Consider the following 10,163-nt stretch of genomic DNA (forward strand, 5'->3'; position numbering starts at 1 on the left):
TCAGAGTACAGGTCTCCATCTACTGGTGGGTGTGAGTAGCATTTCTTAAATGACCAAATCTCGGACAGAACTGAACCACCTAGAAATAGATCAGAGTGCACCCATGTAGTAAGGGTATTGCTTAGCAAGATAAACATGTGCACAAACCAGTAATGATGTAAAATGTATGTCCAACTGTGGGTCACCGTCAAAAGAGTCTGCCAAACCCTCGCGTAGAGAGCCTCCACCGAATCTCCAGGCAGCCAGCAGTTCTCCACTGAGCAGGAGACGGAGAAGAGCTAGGCTGCTCCCTGCTGGGCGCTTCCAGAATTGCATCAGGAGCCCTAAAACTGCCCCTTGGTGAGAGGGGGTCTGGTCTGGCCCTGTCTGGTGTCTGGGTTGGGGGGAGGCAGTAGCAATTTCCTCATGACCGATCAAAATACAAAATAATTTTTTGATGAAATACGAATTCATTTTAATCTCCAAACTAAATGCAGATCTCGTGGCGAGGGATGGTGTGGGTTGCTGACGGATTGACCAGCACCGGAGATGGAAGGGGTGCAGGGTCACCAAACGTTTCGCTACTGATTCTGAGCACCCAGATGAGAATCAGTAAGACTCGCATTTGTTTTCTTGTTGCAGAAGCAGGAGGGATGTGGCATCTAGAACAGATTAAGTAGCTACCCTGAGGCCGGTATGCATAGATCCTATTTCCTTAAATCTCTTCCTCCCTTCGTTCTCCTCACTGTACAGATGGGAGGCCGAAGGCCACAAGGCTGACAAGCAGGGGAAAAAGTTCCAGCAGCCAGGCCTCCTGACCTCTAAGCCGGGCCTCTGGAGACAGGAGGGGGTTGGGTGGGTTGCGATCCTTTTCCCACTCGGGCCTCTCTTCGGCCTCTAGCCTTGCTCTTGCTCTGCCTTTTCACTTCTCCCTCCACGGTCCCTGGAAGAGCTAATACCTTGCAAGGTGAGACTAGATCTCCGAGAGTGGGGTTTAGAGTAGCTGCAGTGAGTCTGGGCATAAATCGTCGAGGCCCTCACACCCCAACTGATGAAACTGTAGTGTTCCAGAAAGCACACTTTCATGCGTTTTAGCCATAACCACCTTCTTTTGGAGGCTGAATGTAAGAGGAAGCTCTCTTGTCTGCCGTGCACCTCAACGGATTGGGCAAAGCCTCAGGGCTGGGGAACTCAGGAGGACTGAGTAGGATGTGAAGAGGAAGAGCAAGGTGCTCACACAACGGCCCGAGGGTGGGTGCTACAGGACCCAGACCCACCCAACGAACCAAACGTTTGGTGTGAGGTGGTTCTGCAGGAGAGAAGGGTTTCACCTCCAAGCTTGAATCCGTGGCAGAACAGAGAGCACATGTAGACACGGGAACCAGGAGGCAGAGGTGACCCCAAAACCTAAACCCCAAGTCCACGAAGCTCTCGGGAGAGAACCCTGGGTCTCCACAGGCATTCCGCAGAGAAGGGGAGTGCCAGCTGGCATCTCAGGGGAAACCTGAGGGCCCACAATACCTTGTGTTCACCTCTGGAACACACCAGGCAAGAAAAAGGACAAACTTCCCAAGGAGACTGTTCTGGGCGAGCAGAGCAATACAATCAACAACCATATATAATCTAGCATCAGGTAGTTCTTAACAAGCTTCCCGCCCCAACGCACCTCTGCCTTCACGTGCCCTGCAGGCAGCGGGCTCCTAGACTTCTAAAGAACAAAGAGGCCCCAAGTTAGCCCCTCAACAGGCTATACTCTCTCCCCTACAGCTGCCTCCTTCCAGCCTCAGAGGAAGGTTTTCTTACCTGACCCAAGTTAGTGCCCCTGTGCTCTGGATTTTGGTAGCACAGACGCCCAGGGGCTCTGTCTACCATCAGTCATCCCCATCCGTGTCCCCTGGTTCTTGATCATTGCACACGCAGGATGTTTGGTCTTTCTGGGATCTTTTCAAATTCGCCCTCCTCTCTGCTGTTCCTGCTCGCTAGTCCCAGCAGCCCTTCCTGTCCTTCGCTTTCAAGCTCCTGGGATGGCTCTGTCCTTGTCCTCACTAACTGCTTTCCACTCGTGCCTCCCTCTGCACCAACCGACTTCTGCCCCTCGGGGCTGGCGGAACTGCTTGGGTGAAGGTCCTTGTTGCTAAACTAGGTAGGCAGTTATGGGTCCCGTCCTCCCCTGACCCACCAGCAGCACTGACCTGCCTGTCCCTCTGGCCCCGTGAAACTCTGGCTGTCACAGCACCACTCCCTCCCTGTTTTCTTTCTGCCCCTTCTGCCGCCCCTTTGCAATCTTCTTAGGACAGTTTCTCACCCTCAGCACTACTGACATTTGGGGCTGGGTCATTCGTTATGGGGATCTGCCCTGTGCCCTGTAGGATGTTTAGCTGCATCCCTGGCCTCCACTCACCACACGCCAGGAGCAGCATCCGTGCCCCCTCTACCCCTCCCCACCCTCTGTTGTGACCACCAAAAACATCCTCAGGCATTGTCAAATGGTCCCTGGGGGGCAAAATGGCCCCTGGTTGAGAACCACTGCCATTAAAGGGTGCTTCTCTTTCACTGACCTCTTAATTATGGGTTTTCCCCAGGCCTGTGATTTTATCTGCCATCTTATGCTAATATATAAATCTGCATCTCCCAAAGTCCTGTGGCCACTGCCTGCCTCCTGTTCCCTAGATGCCTCTTCAGCCTGTCAGATGCAGAGTGGACGCAGACGCTTCCTTCTTGTCTTAGTTTGGATTCTCCCAGAAGCAAAGCCTGAGATGAGGACTGGGTACGGGTGGTTTAATCAGGAGGTGGTCTCAGGAAATGGGAATGAGGACCGGACAGTGAAAGAGCAAAGGAGGAAAAGCCAATGTAAGGTCCCACCACGAAGTCAGCCCTGGGAGCAGTGGGGGCTCACTTCCACTGAAAATCTCCTGAGAGACCTACAGAATGGCCCCCAGAATTGTCCATCCAAAAGATGTAAGGCTGGGCTTTCAGCTCCTAACGAGGGCACGTGAAGGGGGGACATCTAGCCAGTGGCTTCCATACTTCGCTGTTGAGGGCTGTCCCAGGGCCACTAACTCCCCGAACTTCTGGGCTGCGTGGAGCCATGCAAGCCAAACAGACCTCTGTGGCTTTGAGGAAAGTGCTAGAATAGACAGGAGAATGACGCACTCCCTGTGCTTCAATGGGGGTGCTGTCAACAGGAGTGAAAGCTCACCAAGAACGTCTACCGTGGCTGTAGCTGAAATCAGAGGGTGACCAAGAGGATGTGATGCAGGGCACCCAAAATGGTCTACCCCGGTCCGCCCCTTGCACTCCAACCCAAGTGTGTCCCCACGAAGTCCATTCCATCACCAAGTCTTCAAGGTAGTGGCCGGCCATAATCTAGTGAAAATAGTGTGTATGGGAGACTCAGTGGGATTCACCATAAGCCACTCACTGGTGCAGCAAGTCGAGGCTGAAACTGCTGATCGTTACCCTCCTTCTCCACCACCTGTTCTAGATGTTTCTGTCAGCTAGTCGAGGTTGTCGCCTGACGGGGTGACTCAGACCCACATCCCTGAGCGCTCTGAGCCTCAGCGGGCGTGGCCTTGTCAGGCCATGGCTCTTGTTAGGGGCCCTTCTCTGACATGGCCAGGCTCAGAAGCCCTGCGTCCCAGCCACCCTCTCACCTGGTGCGAGTGGAGCAGAGAGAGCAGCGGGGAGAGGGACCAACCCGCCCTCCACCCTGGACCCCTGGACCCGTGTATTCCCGCAACTGGGGACACAGCACCGTCCACCAGCTGTATTCTGGGGACTACGCCCAGCTGAGTGTCCTCCTCGAGCTGGGACGAGCTGTCCCAGGGCCCTCCTTAGCTGCAAACGGTCCCATCACTCTAGTCGGTCCGCTGCGGCCCACGATTTGGTATGAACCAGACCAGCCGGTCCCGCCGTCCTGCACCCACTGTTGCACTTCCTTTGTCATAAAATGGGCCTCTTGATCTGAGGCGATGAGTCATCACATGTTACTAAATCAGGCAGTCTGTAAACACTAAGATTAACACCAGAGTAAGTATCAATCCCCAGAAGGGAGGATTAGCGGCTCTTTCCAGGGTGGGAGGGGCCCAACGTAATCAACTTCCGGCAAGCAGCTGGCCGCCGCCGGTCAAGGGCTCGGGGCCTCTGTGCCCACAGACCAGTCAGCAGTGGCAGGGCCAGACCGCCTTCGAGAGGGAGCTGGTGCTGCTGGGCCCCTGCCTGCCTCCATCCGTCACCATGGCTACCCTGTGCGTGAGCTCAGCACGCAAGCCCGGGGATGGCTGAGGACAAGGCTGACCCTCCACGGAGCACCATGTTGTCCACGTGGTGGGTGCACTCTGACAAGCATGAGCGTGAACACAAAGACCCACACGCTTTGTGTCCACGCCCATAGAACAATCCACACGCCCCTTCCCCAGGCCTCCTTGTCTCCCTCTTCTCGGCATTTTCTTTTCAGGCACCTGACCAACCAACCAACCCAACCAATGGCCACTGCACAAGATACATATCCTTATAAAATACACACTTCTCCCCCTGAACCACACTGAATTACAGGTGTTCTGCTTGAAGTTCTGCCCACCTGGAAAGGCTCCACGAACCACTGTCTTCCAGGGCTACCCTGCATGGGGCTTTAGTGAAACCCACAGTCCGTTTTTGGCCAACACCAGCACGTTGAACCAGGCCTAAAACCTTTCTTCCTCCATCAGCTGATCACAAGAAAATGCTTGGCACGAACTGAGAGAGAGACATCAATGCAACGGCGGGGGGTTGGGGCGGGGAGGGGGAAAGGGGGTGTGCCTTGGAGGTCTGGAGAAGAGGCATATGCAGCGAGTCTGTTTGTGCAGCTTACTTGTGCCCCCTGGCCCTGCTGACACCTGATTCTAGATGTTGCCACTTCCATCTTTGAGTCGACTGAATTTATAACATGAATGGTACAAAACCCCGCTCATGATGAGCAACTCCAAGGTCTCGGTCAACTCATGCCCTGTGGTCAGGGCCCAACAGCATGCTAGGAGCTGCTTTTCAAATGGGGACTAGAAAGCATAGTCCTGCTCCCGAACCTATAGGGTCCATGATACACCTCTCCTCCTGGGGCTTTGCCAGAGACTCCATGCTGCATCCTTACCCACCATGGATACCTCTATCACCACTGGACTTGCTGGGCTGCGTGGTCCACACAGAGCAGCTTGCCTGGGAGGCAGGCTTGCTGCAAAGCCCTTCCCTGCTCCAAGTCACTCCATGAATGGACTGGATTAGTATTTCCAAATATGCTATGTATGTGTCCCAAAGCCAAAGGGGTCCATCAAGTGCTCTGTCTCCTTCCTAACAGCAGAGGATACAAAGGACAGTAACTTGTCCTCATCTTAGAGGAAGGTGACATGGGACACTCCAAAGCCTCTGCTACATTCGCCACACTTGATCCCTTTCTCGACCCCTCTTCAGCATTTCCTCAATGCGTACAATAACCTGTGAGCCCCTCGCTTCCTCTTTCTTCTTCATTCACATGCTCTGCACCATCCCAACTCTCTGCCACCAAGTCCTGAAGATTCAACCTCTTACATTGATTTCTTCAGTCAGACCTCTCCTCCCTGTTCTTCTCACCACCTTGATGCAGCCTTCTTCATTTATCTGCTCAATTCCTGCAGCAGCTTCCTAATCGAACTCCCCATTTCCAACCTCGAGTCTCTTCTAGTTCATTCACCCATTTTACCACAAGGGAGAGCTGCTCTCATTCCTCCCCTCTGCACAACACCTTAGTGCTCCCATCACTTCAGAGATACATCTTGATTGCACTGATGCCTTTCACTGTAGGCGGGCTGGGGGTAAGGTTCCTGTTCTATTGAGGAAGACCAGTACCCAGAGTGTCTGTGGGATGTTAGTGAGGCATTCAAGGCCCTTCCCCGCAGGGCTTCCAACTAGATCTCTGGCTTACTCCCCACCACTCACCCCATTTCTCCCAACTGGCAGCTTCTCTATTAAGCCAAACTTGCTCTTTCTCACCTTCATGCTTACCTAAGCTTTGTGCCTGGAACAACACCCACCACATCCGCCACTCTCTACTTCCTCAGATCCCACAGTTCCTACCCCTCCCATGAACTTAGCCGTCACCTTCTGCAGGAGCTCTTTCCCTATTTGTTCATTCCACCCCAGTGCTGGCCTAGGCAGCCTTCCTTCTGTTCCCACTGCACAGAGCTCTGTCTCAGTGCCTGTTAGGCTTTGTGACAATGATTTGTTACTCCAGACAGAGCAAAGCTACTTGAGAATGAGGACTGGCTTCCAGTCACCTTCGTGTCTCTGGGGACTGGCGCAGTGCCCAGCGTATAGCGAGTATTTACTAAGGGTTTGCTGAACCAGTGAAATTTGCATGGTACGGGGGTAGCAAACTAGCAGGCTACAGGCTAAATCAGACCTGCAGGCAAGTTCTCTTTGGCCCACACACTTCCTGGCTGAGTGAGGTCAACTAGGATTGATCCAGGTTACAGGGCTGATGACACGGAATTGGCCTCTATTCCCTTTGGCTGACTGCCTAGCCAACTAGACATGTACTCAGGCAATACACCAGACCAAGGCTGCAAGCGACCACAGCCCCTAGGATGCACCATCCCTTACAGCGAAGGCTCACCTGCAACTTCAAAGGCTCAGCAACCTGTACAGAATGAGGATTGGAGCACCAGACTTCCTCGGGCTCCCTGCTTTTTATCCCATGCAAAAGGACTGGGGTGGCGGGGGGTGGCAGGAGAGGTGGGGGTGGCACAGGTCCACCTTATTTTTATTTCTTCCTGTACCAACAGATCTACTCAGGTTGTATCTTCAGCAGGTCTGACCATGGCCACACAATATACACAGATCAGAAATTTCACATTTGCATTTTAAAAATCCTGATTCCCTTTCTTTCTTGAAAAAAAATCCACAGACCTGACAACATCAAGCCTGCACTTTCTCACAAGAGATGCGCCTTCCCCCTTAGACAAGGCCCAGGCTCTCTGCACTCTGCCACACCCCCACTGGTCTAGCTCAATGACTGCTTCCATCGCCAACCCTGCTTTATCATTTGGGTCTGTAACTTCTAAAGTGCTTCGAATCATCCTCTGCTATTTTACGATCTTCTTTGATCGCCCCATGGTAGGCGTGCATGTATCCTCCTTTCAGAGAACAAAAGGCTGGGATCCAGAGAGGTGGCCGATGGTAGTAGGTCACAGAGCTTGTGAGCAATGAAGGCAGGATTCAAATCCAGACCTTGGGACTTTTTCCCCCCACCCCATGCCAGTTAGCACAGACACAAACTGTTGCTTGCCTTCTTGAAAGTACTTCACTTGTTTCGAGAATATTGTAAGGATTTAGTCTTGTTGCTGGGAAACTGTTAGCAGCCTACAGCCTAGTTTTATTTGATCTACACACTTCCTGGTTGAGCTAGCCAAGTGACTGGGGCAGGGCTGGCAAGACAGAGGGCACGGCTTGGACGTCACTCACTCACCCCTCTAATGACAAGCCTGTAAGGCGGGTACTATCATCCCCACTTGATGGGTGGCACAGAGAGGTCCGACGGACTCAAGATGGGATCATCTGATTATACACTAGATTGGTTCTATCAGGTGTTAAAATGACAACATCCTTCAGTTGCAGTTGGTCAGCTGCCCCTGCCGAGCCGCCTGAGTGCCCTCACCACCGCCCTGGGCACTTCGTCAGGACCTGCAGGTTAGCCGTGACAGGGCTAATCGCACACCTGCTGCGGCAGCCTGTGACGGGCCGTCCTCCTTCTGGTGCTGCCTGGCTCGTGCCTACGCCGACAGGATTTGGACGATTTCATCAGAGGGGGAGGTTCACATTTGTAACTTCACAAACTAAGGTACTCTGCCAAGGGCCCAAAAAGCTGATTGGTAGAATTTAGTCATCCACTTTGGGGTGTGGCAGACTATAAATGGATGAAAGAGAACAAGTACTACCTGGCACAGCCTAAAAGCCAAGGTCCCAACACGTACGAGGCTCCTGATTTCTCCACTTCCTCACCGACACGTTATCTGACTTTTTTGATTCTAGCTATCCTAGGTGTGGTGAAGCGGTATTTCACTGTGGTTTTTTTTTTTTAAGATTTTTTATTTATTTTTTGACAGAGAGAGACACAGCGAGAGAGGGAACACAAGCAGGGTGAGTGGGAGAGGCAGAGAGAGAAGCAGGCTTCCCGCTGAGCAGGGAGCCCGATGCAGGGCTCGATCCCAGGACCCTGGGATCATGACCTGAGCCGAAGGCAGACGCTTATCGACTGAGCCACCCAGGGGCCCCTGACTGTGGTTTTGAGGTGCATTTCCCTGATGACTAATGACATTTAACATCTTTTCATGTGTTATTGACCATGAATAGATGTATGAAGACAGCCAAAAACTGGAGAAAATGACACTAAATATTTTTTAGCACATAAACTAGTTTCTCTAGAACCATGGCTTTCCATATCTTTTTGACTACAACCCCCAGTACAAAAAATGTGCTTTGTATCTTGACCCTTTGCACACATACATATACTTGTGTGTAGGTGTGTATCAGCATATAACAAAAGTTTCATGTAATAATACTGTCTGTTTTCTGCTGTGTTGTTCTATTCCCTTAAATAGATAAACAAAAGATGGCTTACAGACACTTGAACTGATTTCATGACTTCCCTATATAGGCTACCACCAACGTTTAAAACCTGCTCAAGAGTATTATCCCAAGGTGTGGAATTTGTGGGTCATGAGACGCCTTAGTCAGCTCAGGATGCCATAGCAAAATACTATGGAGTAGGTGGCTTAAACAACAGCGATTTTTTTCTCACCGTTCTGGAGGCCGGACGTCCAAGACCAGCGTGCCAGCACGGTTGGATGTGGTAAGAGCTCTCTTCCTGGCACACAGCCTCCTTCTTACTGGGTCCTCACATGCGAAGCTCAGGTCTCCTCTTCTTCTAAAAACACTAATACTATCACAGGGACTCCCATGTAATCCAAATGTAATTACTGCCCAAGGGTACCACCTCCAAATATCATCAGACCAGGGAGTAGGCTTCAACATACGAATTTGGGGTAGGGTAGGGGGGACATAAACATTCAGCCCATACATGGGGTATACACATATTCAGCTTTACTAGACAATTCCACTGTTTTCCAAAGTAGTTGTAGCAAGTTATGCTCACACAAAAAGACAAGTAAGTTGCCACTGTTCTGCGTCCTGGTTGGATTTAAATGTATTCCCGATCCTGCCTGTGTGAAATGGCATCCTGTAAAGTTAAGTATGTGTTTCCATAATTAGTAGTGAGCCCAACCAAGCATCTTTCCTATGTTTACTGGCCATCTGTAGTTTCCCGTTCCACAAACTATGAGACAGGGAATCTATCTATGGAAAAAGTTTCCATGGTCACTCCAGAGCCTGCGCTGGGACGCATACTCAAGTGTGTGGTTCTAAGGTTTAAATCTTTGACCACTTACCTAAGAGTAAAGGGACTCAATCAAACATTACCTTCTCAGGAAGACTTCCAATTCTTCTCAGGCCAGAGCACAAAGTAGAATCAGCAGCAAAAAGAATGAAAGAAAACCAGGTGGAGAAAAGAGGTTTTGTTTTTTTTAAAGCTAAAAAGTCCTAATTTGGACCATAGGAAAAATCTGTTCTTGCAAAGTCTAGCCATGCAAATTTGGAAAAGTTGTTATTCTTCTGTTCTCAGTCTTCCAATCTGCAAAATTAGGATAACAATCTGTACCACTCCTTATTCCCATGTGGAAATTTTGAAATAAACATTCTTTTAAAACTTTGAAAATAAAAGAGATTGTCAGAAGTCAAAGTTCTGCGAGCGTTAGTCATCCAATGCCTTCCAAAAGCCTAAGAGGACAGAACTGTAGTCCTTTGAACAGCTTCCTGGAGTGAGCCGCTCTCCTAAATTCTTGCCTGAAAAGCCCGATGGCTTTGCAGAACAACAAATTATCTCCTAAAAGAACACGGCCCTACCTTTCAGTCTCAGAAAAGAGATCTGAGAGGGGCGCCTGGGTGGCTCAGTCGGTTGAGCGACTGCCTTCGGCTCAGGTCATGATCCCAGGGTCCTGGGATCGAGTCCCACATCGGGCTCCCTGCTCTGCGGGGAGCCTGCTTCTCCCTCTCCCACTCCCCCTGCTTGTGTTCCCTCTCTCGCTGTGTCTCTCTCTGTCAAATAAATAAATAAAATCTTT

Source organism: Leptonychotes weddellii, chromosome 13, assembly GCF_054177405.1.
Source record: "Leptonychotes weddellii isolate Sample4059 chromosome 13, ASM5417740v2, whole genome shotgun sequence".
Lineage (NCBI taxonomy): Eukaryota > Metazoa > Chordata > Mammalia > Carnivora > Phocidae > Leptonychotes > Leptonychotes weddellii.